Source organism: Oryzias latipes, chromosome 6 (assembly GCF_053564925.1).
Source record: "Oryzias latipes strain Hd-rR chromosome 6, Olatipes_Hd-rR_3.1".
NCBI lineage: Eukaryota > Metazoa > Chordata > Actinopteri > Beloniformes > Adrianichthyidae > Oryzias > Oryzias latipes.
The window spans coordinates 32,593,349-32,612,240 of record NC_136242.1 but is presented as its reverse complement, the minus strand read 5'-3'; the positions used below and the strand labels follow the sequence as shown (position 1 = coordinate 32,612,240).

Genomic DNA, 18,892 nt, shown 5'->3' with positions numbered 1-18,892 from the left:
AGAAGAACGTGTTTCACTCACGGAGGGAAAATAGTTTGAGATTTTCGCAATAGTTGGATGAATGTGAGATCATTTCCCATCTTCGGCTTGTCTATTGCTTAGATTCATGACCGAAAAACTGCTACAAGAAAATAAAGGAACAAGCGTTGGCCTTCAAAAACTTCACATCTGACAAAATACAGTTTTGGCTAAAGAGGAAAATATGTGGAAGTTAATCTGTTGGACTGAAAGCTTTTTAGATCCCCACCATGTAATCACGTCTTCTAATGACAAGAGAGACCTGTCTACTTTCTGAAACGAGGTAATTACACGACTCAAATGTTAGACCCCTCCAAGTGTGTTTATGGGAAAGAAATGCACGTTTGAGACGTGTTTACTGTCAGATGTAAATAGGTCTTAGGGAAGTGAAATTGACCCTTTTTGGAAGGACGCAGGTCTCAGTCGAAATTACAGAGTTGTAGATTTATAGAAAAATTTTCAAAAATAAACTGAAAAAAATGAGCGAGGTTTCTTTTTCCCATCCAAAAATGTAAGAATTTGAAAGATTTGTGCCAGATCCTCTTTTTATTGTCATGTTCAGACAAAAGAAAACCCTGTCAAATGATGGGGTACAGAACATAATATTGGGTTTGAAACGCGAAGACAGACTAAAATGAAGCATAAATCACAGCTGAGTCCAGCAAACACTTTCCCACGCGAATGCCTGCGCATCAATCACCCTCTTTCTTCTCCAGTCCAGGCTCACCTCATGTGCCAAACAGCCTTTTCTTCACCCTGCAAGCTGACATCGTGAAGAATTTGATGCCTCACCATCTGTGTTTTATCAGAAGCATCTTCTCCCTGGACGACTGCTTTCTGCACCTATTTTCATGTCGTTTTTGTAAAACAATCCATTCATAATCAGCGTTCACAGAATCGCACGTGGGAAATGAGAGCAGCTTATCACTCAAAGGGTGGGAAGGTTGCTCCGTTTTTTGAAACACAGGGTCAGATTTTTATGGCGAGGAAAGCGGACGATGGCCGAATCCGAGATCTTCGCCTACCCCCCCGGCATGTCCGTACCCCCTCCAGTTGTAGGGGCATCTGGAGCTGTAGTGGTGTCCGAACATGCTTTTTTTTAAAGGAGGAGCTGCAGGGACTTAAGGCCGGGTATCCCTCCGCCGGGCGCTGTTTCGCGGAGGAGAAGCACACTTCTTCACGTAGGTGTGCTCATTTCTAGTTATAAGAACCGATGTTATGTATTTCCGCTAACGTAGCTCACATGGACGATTCATGACATCATGGAGGGGTAGTGTCATCTGTATTTGAAGACCCTATCTTTCCATAACTCTCCACTTGGTGGGCTAAATGTAAGGGTAGGGTGAGGGTGAATCATCAGTTTCTCGCTTTGTTTTGTTATGTCATCTTTGTTAGTTTTGGTTAGTGCCCGTTTTAGCCCTATTTTTGAAATGTGTGCATATGTGTTCCTCCTCTTGAGGGTTTCTTAGTGAACAATGTTGTTGTTTCGCCTAAATCCAACTGTTGGTGGTTTTTTGGGCTCATTTTTAGCTGTTTCTTGGTCATCCTGCCTAAATGCAGTTGATTTTTCTCTGCTGGTTCATCCTCTGTTGGGATTCAAACCTGGCATTGATGAGTATGACATTTTTACTAACTGAATTATTATCCACTGACAAATTTACTTCTAAATTAAACCAAAAAGTCATTGGTCACTTGCCACTATTATTTTTATTCCACCTTTACTTTATGATTTCTCAACCATGCAAGCTTAGGAAATGGGCTTCATGTCGTTTTTAGGGAGACAATTTATTTCTGAGATAAAGTTTCACCCGAGAAACTTTACCACTGTGAACTTGTTTTCATCTTGTAGTCGTGCCTGTGGACTCCTGGGAAGCTTTGCCATTTAAATGAATTACTATGCTACACTGTTACACCTTATTTGTAGCTCTGTGCATGAGGCCAACCCAGAAAATGTGAAAGTGCGAACAGATCTGGGAAATTCTTTCCCATTTCACTTCAATGTGTAAAAAATCTGTTTAAAAAAATAACGTTGGAAGCAACTTTCAGCCTCAGTCATCAGTCAGAATTTCAAGATACTCATCCGTCTGCTGTCATCTCAACATTTAATAAAGGCGGCTTTTTCAATGGCAAAAATGCTGCTCCTGAAATAATGGTGCAGTTCCTGCACAAAGTGGTCTGTTTTTTACATGCTAAATTTATTTTTGTTTAAAGACCCACTCTGATGAAAATTGCGTTGATGTTTTTTTAACATGATCATGTGACCTTTTTCTCTTGGTTGAGGACGTACATTGAGAAAATTAAGCCTAAAATTGCATAACTGAGTATTATTTAATTCAAATAGTTCTGAATCAGGAGCAGATGAAAAAATGCAGTTGGAAAAAGTTGGTAAGTGTGACATAGAAGCTAAAGCTACAAGCTTCCTGCTCTGCTCATTTCTGATGCATCCACTTGCAGACAAATGTCTTTGTTTTCCCCGTCTGAGCTGGTGTCTGGCTCAAAACTGAACGGTTGGACAGCGCCGATTAAATTAGGTTGGGGGTGTGAGGTACTGTAAGCTAGCAGGAGAGCCTGTAAACTCATAGCTCTAGGTAATGGGTGATGGTAGGGTACTTTATTAATCCAAAGGGAACTTGAATACCCATCTGTCCCTCCAAACATACACAATAAATTAAATATGAGGATCACAAAAGGATATTTCAAACTTTTAAAATAAATGAATAGTTGTAAAAACATAAAAAATAATGTCAATCAAACTCACTAAAACCTGAATAAAAGTTGTTGACCGCTTAGTGACTCCTCCTCATGCCCCTCATGGCGTGACAGTCCCGCTGTAGGTACCATAACCGTTCGGCCTGGAACTTCCGTTCGGGGTCCTTTCGACCGAAGGTACGTCACACTATCCTACTTGGACAAACTACGTAGCGCCGACATCTGCTCGGGCTCTACAAATGTTCATTTCACGCTCCCTTTTGTAACCTAAGGTTATTTTCCCTCATAAATTGTGTTCGACAATATTCTTTGTAATTTTTTCTAAAGACATGTTGCCACAATCCGCTTGTTATTCCAGTTTAAGTTCAGCCGTGGCTGAAAATGTTGTCAGCACGGCTGAATGTTGTTCTTCTGGGTCCGTTCTGCCCATAATAAAGCACTGGGCGCACGGATTAAAAAAACTACAAGCGAACATGCATTCAATAATAATCATAACAATAATAAAGGCACCTTTAGAAGACTATCTTGCTCTATGTCGGAGCTTTGTAGGTTTACAACAGACTTCATAATATTTTCTTCTATGGTAGTATCGTAATTTGTCCAGACCAATCACTATCTGACACATCAGACCAATGTACAGCCAATCACATATCGTGACGTCAGCATTAGTCCCAGGACACCGAACGGAAGTTCCAGGCAGAACGGTTATGGTACCTACACCGCCCACGACTCAGAGGTGAGTTTCTGCCACTCTGCAGAAACATTGTCCCAGAAAACGACACAGCTTTTTCGATTTAAGCTAAAAACGGCACAAGATCACTAGGAACACTTTGATAACAGATCAAAAGATGATGGGAGTGGAACTTTAACACTTTTTGACAGTGTTTTGGTTCCCTTTGTTACATAAAAAGCAACCGACAGCTAACCCTTTCATGCCTTATGTTGCCCATTTGCCATGTACCATTTAATCCAGGATGCCTTAATAAATTTCGCATCCTCTTGAATGGAAAGAACCCTGAAGATTTTTAATTTTTTTTATAAAATTGGAAATAAATTCAGGCATGGATGGGTTAAGACACTGTGACTAGAAACACTTGAATTCATGAAAGGGTTAGAAAATAAACTAAAATTTAAATTCCTCAAAGCTCTGAGATTCCGCGGCTAATTTTGAGTGGCGTCCACGTCCCGGATGAAACCTTTTTTTTTATTTTGCGTTTACTGAGGAAAAAACAAACATCTTCGTTGGATCCTGATGTTTGATGTGTTTAAACAGCATCTAAATGATCAGTAAATTGGAAACTCATTCATTCTCCTTTGTTCGTTAGATGTTGTTGATGCTGCCTGCTGGGAATTGTTCTGCCAACTTTCTCTGTGGGTTAAAAAAGGTAACCAGCTTTCACACCCGTCATTCTTGTTTGCTAATTTAAGACGAGCCGCGTCCTCCTAATGACTCGCTCATTCATCCTCTTCGCTCAGCGCTTTTCTTCCATCCCCTCTGCAGCCAGGAATGCTGTGAGAGCGTCCTCATTAGGAAACGTTGGGTTGAGATTTCTCTTTTCAAGCACAAGTTTGGTAGCATGCTTTCTTTTTTTTCTGGAGAGGGGGGGGCTTACAATCAACCGTGGAGTGTCCCAGTGGGGGAAACACTAAAGCTGAGCTATGCAGCTGAGTGTGGGAAGAAAAGTAGAATAACTTTCACCTGAATGCCTCCACTCTACCAAACACCCCGATTTTGTCATTCACAGTCATCGGCCCCCCACCCCCCACCCCCACCCTCTTCTAGCCTTCATTGAAAGAGTCCTGTGGGGATCTTGCTCTAATGAGGCAGCAGGCATTATTTTGGCTCGCTGCAAACCGAGTGTGGAGCTTTTTTTTTTTTTTTTTCCCTCCACTAGAAGCTACACTCGCTACCAGCTCCTTCTTCCAAAGAGTGAAAGGGATTCACAATTAATGATGCAATTATGTTAATGGATTTACAAAGCTCTTTGTTTGCATCTCCTCCTACTAAATAAGTATCAATCCTTTTTTTTCGCAGGAGCAGTGAAAGAATCCCCGGCTCGGGATCAGAATTGAACCCAGAAAGCTTCCAGAGAGACGGTCTCTGGAAGAGGCTGATGACAGCCGCTGGCTGAGTTAAGAAGCAAACCTCCCTCACACTGAGCCTTTTATGCTCATGTGAAGCAGAGAAGTGGAAAAACTTCAACATTTTCCATCAGGTTTTGGCTGAAAAAGCTGACGGGATGACATTCCCAGTGTTGGTAAAGACTCATGTTTGACTTGGCTTTAATTTATAGAAACAAGGTAAGACGAGGCTTTTGTTTTCTTAAAAAATTCCACAAATATCATTCAAAAAAATCATTTATAAATAATGACTATTAGCAATTTAGAAGTTTGACTCCAAAAATTAAATGCAGATGATTCAGAAGATACCAGGAGAAAATACGTACATTTCTGTGAAAAATAAACAGTTTTTTTTTAATTAGCATGAAGATACAGTTCTTTAATGTGGGTTCAGTTCAATCTTGACACTTCATGAAAGGTTTGAATGCAACACAATACACAAATCTGCCACAACTTTGAGGATCCACTGCAGTCAAAAATCATGTTTTTGTTGATTTTAACATTTTTTGGATGACGGAGGACAATTAAACCTAAAACTGCATTCCTGACTTTCTTAATGTCAATTTTTGAAATCAAGAGCAGACAAAAAAAAAATTGCTACTTCAAAGATTGTATTTGTTATGTAGAAAATATATTGGAAGGGCCACAATCGCCCTGCTCTGATATGCAACGGGGAAGGGAAGGGGGTGCGGGGTTGCCTTCGTGCCAACCACCCATGACTCATTTTTAATCAACATTATGTTCTAGAAAACAACACGAGTTTTTATCTTTATTTATTTTGGCCAAATTCAGCATAATCCTAATTAAAATATCACTGGGAATTCGTTGAAAATAGATCAAAAGATGATCAGAACCTTAAGACACAAAATAATCAATAGCAGAAAAAGGATCCACGTCTTCACAGATCGTTTTGTTTCAGTGTTTGTTTGCGTATTTTGTTCCCCAAATGAAATAAAATCCACCTTAAGACATGGATGTGATGGGATTTCCATCACTTTCCATGCCTGGCTTTCCACCTGTTAGCCGTACCGTCAGGTAAAAACACGTCAAACAACATCCAGCTGCTGAAACACCAAACTAATTAGAAGAGTTCACACTGTGGTTTAAGGAGGACAGGCGTAGCTTTCTATGCATAAAAGTGTAATGAATTTAAAAAAAAAAACTACAGATTGTTGTAATAAAAGACTACACTGTTTAAAAACTTACCATTTATACAGCACACCTCAAAATCTGAAATAAAAAGTAAAATAGTTTCATCCCAAATGAGCATTTTTTGTGCACATCCTGGTTTGAATTGTCCTTAAACATTAAACCAGGTTTACATTTACAGCACAGAGAAAAGGAGACTTCAAACAAACCAGTGTGACATATTACATATAATAATATCCTTTAGGTTAAAATAATAATAATAATAAACAAAATTATAATTTACAAACAAATTATTTACTCAATTCTCTACTTATTTTAGATAGAACTCTAATATACGGTGGAAACTAGCAGCTGTGTCAAAGTTATTCTCTGCTGATGAACCTGGTAGTCACATTTGGTCACTAACACCTCAGATATTTCCTTTTTTTCTTACATTTTCAAACATATTTGAAATCATTTTTTTCTTTTTTTAAAATAATATTTGACAATAAGACATGCAGAAGTCAATAAACACTTGGAAAATTCACCCCCCGCCCCCAAACCGTGTGGCAGAATAGTTACTGCATGAACTACAATTACCACAAATGTTCCACACTAAGTTGAAGTCAGTACATTCTAGAAATCAAACACAACTTTAATTATAAAGCCTATTGCATTCAAATTTAAAACAAAAAAAACTCCAAACAATTTTTCAACCTTTTCAAAAATTCACAAAAGACTGTAGTAAAACACACAAATTGTTCACAGCCCCACTGATCCCCACACACAAAATGATGAACATAAAATAACTTGATATTTATTAGGGGAAACACTATTTCTAATACATTATTGCACAATTTAAAAAGTTATTATTTTTCTCTTGCTTGAGACTTTATTAATAAAAATCTCAATAGAATCTGTTTTTGTTTGTTTTCAACAAATTTGACACGATAAATGAATAATTCTGTGCTTTGTATAAGAGTGTAAAATCATCAGTGTGCCATCCATCATCTAAAAACAACTACCAACTCTGCAGCCAGCCCTCCAGAATGTAATCATAAATATGTAGATGACGATCCTCTGGGGTGATGGTGATTTGATTAAGCCAAGAACAGCAGTAATTGGAAATGTTACACCTGTGAGTTTCTTCGTAATTACATTCCCTTCTGCAGAGCGATTCTCCACTTCGCTTTCATGCACAAAGTGGATCTGTGGGCATGAAAGGGTGGGCTTGATTGTTCTGTTTCCCTGAGCGTTTGCAGACACGGAGGAGGTAAAGGTTAATTAATAAAGCGATTCACGAAGGACGCAGATGCTAAATGACGAGGACTTTAAAGTGAGGGAAGAACCTCTTTGTGTTTGATGCTAAAAATTCAACTGTTTCTCATTTGGACGATGCAAAGGAAGGTCTGTTTCACTGACGGTCACCGTAAAGCCACACTACACCAACTGAACAACGGCGTCCCCTGAGCACACAATGGTGCAGCAGGAGAAATGAATACTAACGAACAGTGGACAATCCCCTCTGTGTTTGAAGGACTTACTGAGGCCTGTCTGCCAGGAGGTTCTCTGAGGGTTTTCCTTTCCTGAACAAAACTGCGACTGGCAGACTGTTTGCACTTGTCTGTCACCTGTCAGATGATGGCAGAGAGAAAACAGCCAACAGCGACTTGAGTCCACCGAAGACTAGGTAGAAAGAGAGCCGAGGAGCTGAACTTCTTGCTGCCAAACTGCAAATGACGCAGGCTACAAAACACTTCTAACCTGATTTATTTCTGGAGATTTCTTTTTTCTGCTGCACTTCTATAGAAGCTAAAATAAGGTGTTGGGTTCAGACGTCTGAATATATGTGTTTCACAGTTGAGAATCAATCACGGCGCTCATTGTTTTTCATTTCATTCATCAAAGAACCACTAATGAAAGCAAAAGGGCCGTGCAGAAATCCTAATAGTGTAGTATTTTGATTAGCCACGATGAAAGCTCCGAGCGCTTGCAGAGCTTTGTTGACATTTGGGCTGTCCGTATTTCCTCACAGAATGACGTTTCACATCTGTCGCGGATTGGACACGGAAAAAGTAACACAACACTTGCACGGGCAATTAATGTTCTTACCCAAGGGTGCAGTAGGGGACTAATGCGCTGCAAATGGATGTTGATGGAATGGGAATTAATGGAATATTTATTCTACTGCTTTATTCAAAATTAACAGGCAAAACATTGAAATCTCCTTAATTTAGTGCACCCACTACACAACTTTAGTGTCCACTAGGGTTTTAATAATAAATGAACGTTAAAACACCTCTCTGAGAGTTTAGAGTCAAGGAAATACAGTCGAGCTACTGTATTTGCTGGAAGAATGCTCTTTATGATGCGCTTTAATGATGCTTCTGGGAAAGTACAGAGAGGGAAGAAGGAACTGCATTGTAACAGAGGTGCAGAGAGCAACAAGACGGACTGAGAACGTACAGAGAATGTGTTGTTGGTTTGGAGGTAGAGGCAGGAGGCAGAGGTGGAGATGCTAAGCTTCTCTGGGAGTGACCAAGATGGTCAGGATCGGGAATGAATCCATCAGATGAACAGCTCATGCTGACTTTAGTCACATGCACACCTTCGGAGGGGGTTGACCTGTACGGGTGTTGCAGGTTTTTTGCTTTTTTGGGCCCATAGAGGGTCGTAGAGAAGAGTGGTTGCATCTCAAGACGAGCACAGGTAGTTTCCTCAAAGCTTCTACGGCCACCTCAAGGGCCGTCATGAAAATGGAATGTACCAAAAACACGGTACCTTCCAATTACTACACACATGAAAGTGGAACATACCATTTTTATTTGTGTAAATGTGTAAAGTACCACATTTTTCAGAGTAAAAGGCGACTTCTGTGTGTTTTTTTTATATAAATAGGTTTGTAGGTTTGTTATTAACCTTCTAACAACCGCTTGAAGCCAACTGTAGGTGTACTGTCTTTGCTACTGACAACAATGCAGAAGAAGAAGCAGCGCTCAGTCTATGCTGGGCTTGTTGGAGTTGTATAAAAGCGTAACACCTTTCTTCCAAAAGTGAGATTTATTTATGATTTCTTCTTCTTTATTATACCTTTTTCGCTGTCACGACTTATCCTCCAGAATTACTTATGGTGTGGAAAATGTATTTATTTTTATATTTGTATTTTATTTATTTAGAAGGCTAACAGAAGTTGCACGCACTTGTGACTTATGTGGCGAGGCACTGAGTCAGTCAGATTTACAAACAAATGAACCCCACAGTGTAGCGTCTTTACCATTTGATTGGCAACACTTAAAGTGTGTTGTTTAAAATGTCATTTTCTTCCATTAACAAACTTTTGCATAATTTAGCAAATCACCAAAGTTGTCATATTTGACTTACTTTTACTTATAACCCTTTTGCTATCTTGTGGGGGTCCAGATGACCCACACCCATGACGTGTTCTCCCTGCCATGACAAAGGTGGATAAAGGTGGAAAGATTTCATGTAATCCATGGACACCAGTGAAGATCACAAATCATTGAAGAAAAAAGGTTCAGCGCACTGTCTAGTTGGTCTAGATGACCCCACTCCCAAACTTATCGTACCAATGTAATCAGAAAGTTGGCCAGACATAAAGCAAAATGAAGTAATAAAAAATAAAGCGTCTTTTATGACAATAGAAAAACTCAAACAGTAAAGCACAAACGTCAGCTGCAGCTCAGTCGGTGTGTTTGCGGCACAGTCTGGGTGCAGGAGAGGCAATAGCTGCCGATGCCGCTTTTTCAGGAAATTCAATTTCACTCCTTTATTTTTTTTTTCCAAAGAAATGTTAGAATCCCGCATAGAAACAAATAATCATAGAGTAGACATGTTTAAAAATTCATTTTTATATTTATTGATGTATTTTTTTAAGCCTCACCTGCCACCCTGACTGCACGTCACTACGCATGTGAGATGCTGTTTTTACGGTATCATTACGGCACACCCTAGTCATTTGTAAAGGTTGGGTTGGACTTACCAGGAAGACCAAAGAGGAGGTCTGTTGATGTGGTAAAGGAGGACACGAGGAAGTTGTGGGAGCAAAGAGAATGCAGAGGATGAGATGAAGGCCAGTGATGTGCTGTGGCGCCCCCTAAAGGAAGCAGCCAGAAGACAAAAAGGAAGAAAGGTACAGCTTGATTTTTTTGCTCATTGACATTAAAACATCAAAGAAATGTGTGTAATTTTTCCCACAAATGTTGTTATTTGATAAAGGGACTCCCTTAACCACGATTTGCGTATAAAAGCAAACGCTTTATGTTGGACAAGTCATCACAAACACTTTAAACATGATAATTTAGTGTTTTCTTTTACTAATTTAATGTAGGGTAAAGAAAACATAAACAAAAGGCAGCAATTCAAAATATCAGAATTTATTAACCGTATAGAATAATGTTTAACTGCAGTAAGATGTGCTGCTCTTCCACATCGTGGGAAACGTTTTTGCTTATTTTTCTGCAATAAGTTATTTCGGCTCTTGAAAGGTTTCATCCTCTCATTTCAATTGAAGTCTTTGCTTCAACATTGACGTGTGAACATCTGAGGTGACACCGTTTAATTCAGAACTCCAAAGAATACAATTTAAAAAAAATCATTGAGAAAATTCTGTGTAATCAAAAGAATCACAAAAGATTGGTATATTTTAAAGTATTTTAAGGAATCATCCAGAGGAGAACATGGTGTAAAAATTCATCTGTTTTCCTGCAGTGGATGAGTCACTCAAAAACACAAACCTCGGCCCCGTTGTGTGTGATTTAATCACCAAAGTGGGGAGGATTTGAGTCGGTGAGTCATGAATGCCTCCGACTGACCACTGAACATGCCGACTTGACATTTCTGGATTCCCGCCATTAACATGTCTGAAAAAGCCAGAGTGGCTGCTCTCGGAGCCTGCAGTCATTCATCCACAAAAATCCAATTTTCTTTTCAGCGAAGTATCCTTCATTGCATCATGTACTTGCCACACACTGCACAGCGGCAGGACTAGATATACATTTCAGTTGATGGGAGATGACGCGTTTCGTTTTTGTCATTCAACTCAGCAGCTTGTCATTCATCTCTGACCGTTCCAGCCAGACGGTGGTGTGGAGTCAATGTGATTCTAAATCTGTATTTAAGGAGGGTAATATCAACCCTCCCCTCCCCAAGATGCCTGGTTCTCCATGACAAAGAAATGGACTTCAATAAGTGTTCCTTCCACTTAATGTCTTACTGCTTTCCCTTTTCATATTTCTTTTCCAACAGGCTTTCGTTGGCCACCTGATTTACATTTCAGCAGCAGCTTTTCAAAGAAGGGGCTTAATAAGAAACCGTCATAGGCTTTGCCTTGGGCTGCCCTTCAGATGTGGTGCACTGTTTGACAGATGAAGCAATGGTCATTCTCCACTCCCTACCCTTCTTCCATTCGGGGGAAAAACTGTGGGTTCCTGCGCAGCTGAGTGATCTCAGGGACGTCTGCCCGCCTCTCACGCTGACAGAAGGGACGTTTCTATTTCTGATGTCATGGTTGCCTTTCAGTCTTGCATGAAAAAACAAAGCAAAAAAGCAATATCTTTGATAACTTTCGAATGTTAAAAACTGTTGAAAAATAATGTGCACAAATGTTTGAGCATTTTCTGTCAAACTGCGATCATTAAAGGTAAATATGACAGATTACATCCGTGTGATTGTGAAGCGATTACACATTTTCTTTGATTAGTTTGTGTTGACCGCCTAAAGCCTTAGTCACAACGACCATTATGGGTGGTCTGCGGGCAAAAAATTGCCACGCCTGTACTCAAGCCCACTCAGGTGGTCCGTATGAAATGTCTCGGTCGTTGACCGCTCAGTGAACCCATAGAGAGATGATGCATACGTAATTTTTTTTCTATGGGCATGCTGCGAGCGACAGGTCGTTGTGAACACCTAAGCAATACGTAAGAGTGAAGTAGGCGAGACGCAACTGAGTTTTCATTTTTTAAACCTTCCCTATTGCTTTGCACTGTGCAAGGAGCCTGCTATTACTGTTCACGTGATGCGTGCACGCTCCTTCCTGCAGCCTGACTGTTAGAAATGCGGAAATTAGACAATCGGAGTGTTTGAGTGACATCTTACTGCCGTCCCAATGGGCACTTATGGATCACAAGCACACCTCGTGCATGCAGCATTCGTTATGGGTCAGTAAGGGGTTACTACTCGCACGTCACTGGCAGCGAAACCATACGACAGCCGTGTGTCATAAGTGAATGTAACTTCTGTTATCCTCACAAATACTCCACGATACACTTGCCACACGCACGACGATGGTACGTTCCAATTTAGTGATAACCCTTGAGGTGGCCGCACAAGCCTCGAGGGAACTGCAAGGCACACCTGCGTTCCCCCTTAACATGCGGCGGCTCCTCTCTGCGACCTTCCATGGAGCCGGACAACCCAAAAACCTACAGCGCCTGTACGGGTCAACCCCCCCATACAGGCACACATGACTAAGGCCGAATCAGAATTCATTCCCTACCCCTACGGCTTCTCCCTACCTCTACATTTAGTCCTCAAAGCGGAGGGTTGTGGGAAAAAATACTGTCTTCATGAGCATTCGTTAGAGTTAAGGGGGGCCTGCGATGCACCTCTTTTCCCAGTTTAACAGAGCTTTTAACAGTTCGCTGCTAATCTAGAGTTTAAAGATCTGCAACCCGTAACCCATTTGTTTCATGTGTCCAGATGGTCGTGCGTTGTCGACCACCAGCACTCAGTTATTGGAATGATGTTCCTCCAGAACTGCCCGTGATATCAGACACTTTTAAACATCGGCTAAAGACTTATCATGTCAGAATGGCTGTTATTACTCTGTAGTTAACCTTTACTTGACTTAGTTTTTATCTGAGTTTCATGTGTTTAACTGCCCTTTGGGGTTTTATGGTTTTATTTTCTACTCTTCATTTTTGTCCTTAATTTGTTTTATTTCTAATTGTCTCTTTTGCTTCTTTGTTTTCACTGACGGCATTGTAAAGTCCTTAATAGCCAAAGATTCATTCTTTCATTTAGACAAAATTAATTCCGTCTCTAGTTAAAGTATTTTTCTGTTCTTTTTGTTGTCTGACACAAAAGGTCAATTGAGAAAAGGTCACTTCTGACAGACTGGATGGGGGCATGACATTACCTTTTGCAATAGAACTGGACACAAGTTGGATCAATAAATCCATTCAGCGCTCATATTTATTTTTTTTTTTTAGCATAGCAGTACTGCAGCTCTTGGTCAAAGGAAGCAGGTGTACGAAAACTGACAGAGAATTTCCAAAGTGCCGCCATCTCCATTTGTCAGAGGTAAACGAGGGTCCCTGCTCTGTCATTTCCACAGCGCTTCGGTCACCGAGTGTCAAATCTAGACCCCGTATCATTGGCCATTATTCTTTCTAATTGAGTAAAGATGAAGACAAATCGCTGCGGTGAGAAAGGGCAGAAGAGCTTCTGAGGTGGGACTTAACAACCGATGTGATTTATACCAGAGGACAGGGGACCATGCGGGTGGTGCGTCAGAGGACGACTTGCAAAAGCGCCCTATCCACCACGGCTCCCTTTAGACCTCAAGGAGAACAGCTCTGCAGCCCCACTGCATCATAAATCTTGGGCCAACAGAGACGGTTGCTTTGATATGAGAGCTTGAGAAAGGCTGGAACCGGGGTGAGTGGAGAGGACGACCGTTTACCGGGTTATCTCGCTCGTGGCGCCATTAAGCAGAATGCGGTGTTGACAAACTAAAGTCAAACTGTGGTGAAAAAACGCACAAATATCTTCCACAACTCATTAGTGAGCAATCACGGGTTGTTTCATGTTCTGTGGGATACCTGGGCTGCTACGCTACACTGCTGTGCGTATTCTCTTTGATGAAGACTTCAGAAGGAAATCATGAATGAAAAGTAGAGAACCGAACCCACAACTTTTCACGCTTGACTTCCTTCATGTGCCTTAAACAAAGCAGAAACCCTAAAAGCACAAGACGTTAAATGAGCGCACACCTGTTTTTAAAAGTCAGCTTCCGCCAGCCTCACACATAACGACATTCACAGTCGTGGTGTGATTACATGGCGTGTTAACACTCCCGAACACGGGCGGGTTTCAGAAGGCAGAGGTATTTCTGCAGCCTGACAGATGTTGTCAGAATAACCATCTGCCTGGTGGTGGCCACCGCTGTGCGCCCCTCAAGGCCAGGCATGCCGTGCATGTGCAGAGCCCTGCTGCGCCCCCGCCTGTCAGGTCATACATAAAGAACAAAAGTGATTAAAAAAAAGGAACAAAGGCAACCGCCCCAGCTTGTAGATCCACAGACTCTCACTTGTCATTTGTAGGCCGTCGTCCGCCGCCATCCATCCTTCAGAACGCAGAGTCTGCAGGTTGTTGATTAGTGAGTTTCTTGTCATTATTCTTGTCACATGTCAGAGCCTCTGGGCTGAAGAGATGAATTACATTTTCAAATACAGCAGAAGCATAACTAGGAGTCTCTGGCTGTAGCTTTTTCAGAGATGCCCCGGGCGGACTGTGTGGGCCTTTTTTATAATATCAGTGTATTTGCCTCTAAATTATTTATTGACTCCCAGTATTCCAACTTTAAACATCTGGGATCAACCTGAAGAGATGAGTGAATAACATCTCTTTTGTTTTTTTAAATCGATAAACTCATCCAGCGGGCATCAGACCAATTTTTTCAAACTAAAGTCAAGACCGAGGAATTTAGAAAAAAAAGCCAAGATGATCAAACAGGAGTTTGCTGATGAAACTGGCAAAGATTTAAAATAGAAAAAAAAGAAGAAATCAGCTGCAGCTGTAACACAAAGGGCAAATAGAGGGCAACAATCCTCGAATGATGAAAACTAAAAGCACTATAGACTCAGAACAAGATGACCAGACGGAAAAAAGAATCAAAAAACAACTTGTCTTCCTCACATTTCTAAAGAAAATCAGAGAATTAGTTTCAAATTCAGACACTGGATCCAATTTCCTTCTCAAAACAAATTAAATAATACATTTTTTAGATGTTTTTCTATTGTTATGAGTGAAAAGATAATCCACCAATGGAGTAAAATTTGTCTTGGTGAGGTTTCTTACAATACGTTGTGATGTCCTGCTCTTTTAAGACCAAATTAAATCTTGAAATTAGCTATAAACACACATATTTTGATATATTGCTCTAGCAATTTGAAATACTTTATTAGCACTTGTTGCTCAAAAAACTAGCCTTATTTCTTTAAATTCTTATACACTTTCTCCCCAAATATATCCTATTTTTACAGTCAAAATATATGTATTTCTAGACCATAATTATGAGATACACATTTACAGATAGCTTAGTCTCAGAAATTTGACGTAAATAATATTATTTTCCGACTTCTGTCCTACTCATGGTAAATTAATTTGTACTAATATAAACTCTTCAATTTTGTATAAATTAAGCAAATTCAGTCTCCTGAAACAAAACCACTGACCGTTAACAAAACACAATTTCTGCTCAAAAACAATGATGTAAAGTAAATAAAAACTTACTGAACTGGAAATAATGTTTTATATGTTTTTGAGATAAAGGACTCAACAAGCTATGTTATTTTGTCTTTGAATAGTTTTTACATTTTTTGAAAAGTTACTAGTAAGTTCATTTTAGTTCTACAGTACATTAAACAAAAACACCATGACAGGTTTTTTCTTGATGTTGAGAAATAAACGCTCAAAAAAAGGAGACACAGCCTGAAATGTACAGATAAAATTATTGGGATATTTTTTTTTTGGTCCAAAACCAGATCAAAGAAACCATGAACAGTTTCTGGGAGAGTTTGTCACCTCCACCAGGACTGCTCTCCTTCTACAACTGGAAAAAAGAAGGAAAAAAAAAAAGACCCCCCCCTTAAAGAAGGCTTAGCCCCTCCCACAGGCCACTTAACCAAACATTTTGTTTCAAAACAAATTCAGAAAACGTGTCCACGTGAAAAGATTGAAACAATTAATTATACCAGGGTTTGAATTTTAGAAATATAAACAATCCTAATTTATAAACATAAAAACAATTTACAAAAAAAATGACGTGTGACATCACTTCCTGTTTCCTTTATCACAAACGCTTTGTGTGATTTTGTGTTTTTGCTGTGAGAGAGTTTTTTTTAAATCTTCTACCACACCTTAAGGAGAGTCTTTCTCTGGACCCAAACACTCCAAGTTTGGGTCCAAATAACCAATTCAGGGCAGGCAAGGACAGGGGCTGAATGATGACCTAAAAGCTTAAGGATTTCAACGGATATTTTAAAGCCACGGGAACATAGAAAAATCACAGGGGTCTTTGCAGAACATTCGGAAAGGTGCTTTATGTCTCTTAGTGTCCATTACAAACAGAAAAAAGCGTCCCACAGGAAGTCTTTCTTTACATTTACAGTCCCTGGGAAACCCAACCTCCACTGCTGCCACATCAGCCTAAATCTCATCTGGTTTCACCCATAAACTGTTCAAAGCTCAACCTTCCTCCAGACACAATAAAGTGCACATTTACTCCTGACGTTGCACATGTAAAGCAGAACCACACATCAAAACAAAGCATGTATATGGCAGCCATTACTCTGCCAAACGAGGGATGTGTCTGCACATAAATATACCATATGTGAGCGAGTCTGGCTGGAAAGAAAAGTCCTATTGGTCAGCAAGCCATGCAAGTCATCAGACACCCAGCTTTGTAAGTGACGGTTTTTGAATATTGTATTTTATATCCGTCATCAAACTTTTATGTCTTTTGGTCTTTTTGATTTTGCAGTTTTGGAAATGGATAAACCTGCCGGCTTTCCTTTGGCCGGGCTGACATGGTCCCAGTGTGCTGTTTGTGGGAGTTTAAGACCCTCAACTCATATAAAAGGCTCAAGTAATTTACCATTACTTCAGAATCAGTCAAGATGATCGTGGAAATTCCTTGTCAACATGCTGATACTATTGCTGTGAAGACACAAATTACTTTATACTTTAGAAATATAAAAACCTTTTAACATTTTTGCTTTTTTGGAGTTATCAAAGATAAAAAAATGTAGAATGTTTGATTAAATGTAAATGATTAATTTAGTAAAAAGATACTGTTCAGTTTGTTCATGTAAATGAGTCTTTTCCATACTAGGGGGTCATGGTGTACCACAGGGCTCTGTACTCGGACTAGAATAAATTACAAGTTTTTGCTTTATTCAGCAAAGTAAAAAAAATGAATATGAAGACTTGAAAGACGTCTAATTTTGTTTTCTAAATCCAGATCAGACAGGCGTCATTGTTTTTACACCTCAGAAGTTCTCTGTCAGCGAAACCTTGTGGTAACTCACACACACACACACACACACACACACAAACACACACTTCCCGTTTCTACAACTGCCTAATTTTTTGCTTTTTGCTTAAACCAGGAACAAATTGTCTCAGAACCAATCAGTTAACTAGTTCTGTTTAAGATGGTATAATTGAAAATCCACACAGTCTGCCTGCCGTAAAAATGTCTGACCGATCAAAGCAGCTGCAGTTCTGATGGTGTGTTTTTACACTTGCAGATTCATTTTTGTCCGTCTGTTAAACCCAAAATAATTTTATTCTTCTTCTCCAACCTTTTAGGCAGAGGATGTGTCCACGGTGGTTCCTAAAAGCGGAGCGTGTAGCTATCAACCTAATTTCTGTCTGTTTGCCAGTTGGACACCTCCTCCACCTTTACGATGGGACATCGTGAAGGTGGAGGAGGTTGGCTTCTGATTCCCTGAGCAACACTTTCAGTGGCACTGGAACAGATGTGGACTGCTGGGAGCATCTTTGCTCTTCATTCTGCATGGCTTATAACATGTTTGTCTTTCTGAGACCCGATGTTTCTGTTTTTGTTTATCATTTGTAATCATTTATTATTTTAACTTTTTTTTGCCTTTACCCCCTGACCTGGATAGAGATAAAATAAACTCAAAAGTAAAAGGGGTACTAGAGCACAACTTCAAGTGGAAGTAAATGTTGCCAATTAACGAAAAAACCTTCAGCAAAGTTATTCAAATGAACCAATAGATGTAAATAATTTTAATATAGATTTTAAAGAATCCTGACTGCAACTACTTTAATTAAATTTTAATAATACATTTAAAGAAGCATGTCTTTCCTGATGTTACCGTATTTTAAAAATCTTTCTTTAAGGTAAAATGGAAACCTTTGTGATTATTTACCCATCCACTTCTTATAGGTGCACTTTCAGCAAATACGTATAGATTTAGGACATAAATGGGCATAAAATGGGGAGATTTAGATCCCCATCAAAAGCATTTTCAAATGTTAAATTAGCTGAGAACAACAAAACAAGATGCTGAACATCTGAGACATTCTTCATTGAACTTCAGAGCTGTTTGGGGGTAAAATGTGTTTTATTTTAATTTTAAATAAAGGTGAAACATGCTGTTAGTTGAACCTATGAACTGTTTCCGCTCCTTTACAAGCAATAAATCAAGCTCTACTCGACTTTAGCTAATGACCACTGTATTTAATTAGGCAAATGGGATTTGAGTTATTTTTTTGTTTTGTTTTATCTTCTGTCTTTTTAATCTATGCATTTCAACATTTCTGTAATGAGTTTAATCAATATGTGTAAATTCTTTATTGCTTTGACTGCAATGCTTAAAATAAATAAATAAATAAAAAATCAATCAAATCAAACTAAGTAACACAAGAAAAACAGATTGCTCAATAAATGTGAGAAAATCACTAAAATACATACATGAAATTGTAAAAAATGAAGAAGTACTAATTTTTTTTAATTATTACATTATAAAGTAATTCCTAATAATTGAAATGATTTAAAACATATTGTAGGTGTGGAATACGTAAGTATTTATTGAGCTCAACCAAAAGTTCAAGAGACTTGAAATGTTCCAAACTTTGAACAGAC

General features: G+C 39.4%; 1 long non-coding RNA gene across 1 annotated transcript; it reads left to right on the top strand.

Annotated features, from left to right (window-relative positions):
- The first annotated feature begins 11,884 nt into the window (after positions 1-11,884).
- On the top strand, positions 11,885-18,629 carry LOC144992576 (uncharacterized). Its single transcript, XR_013656644.1, has 3 exons — positions 11,885-16,864; positions 17,240-17,508; positions 17,590-18,629. It is a non-coding gene; the product is annotated as an uncharacterized LOC144992576 (long non-coding RNA).
- The last annotated feature ends 263 nt before the right edge of the window (positions 18,630-18,892 follow it).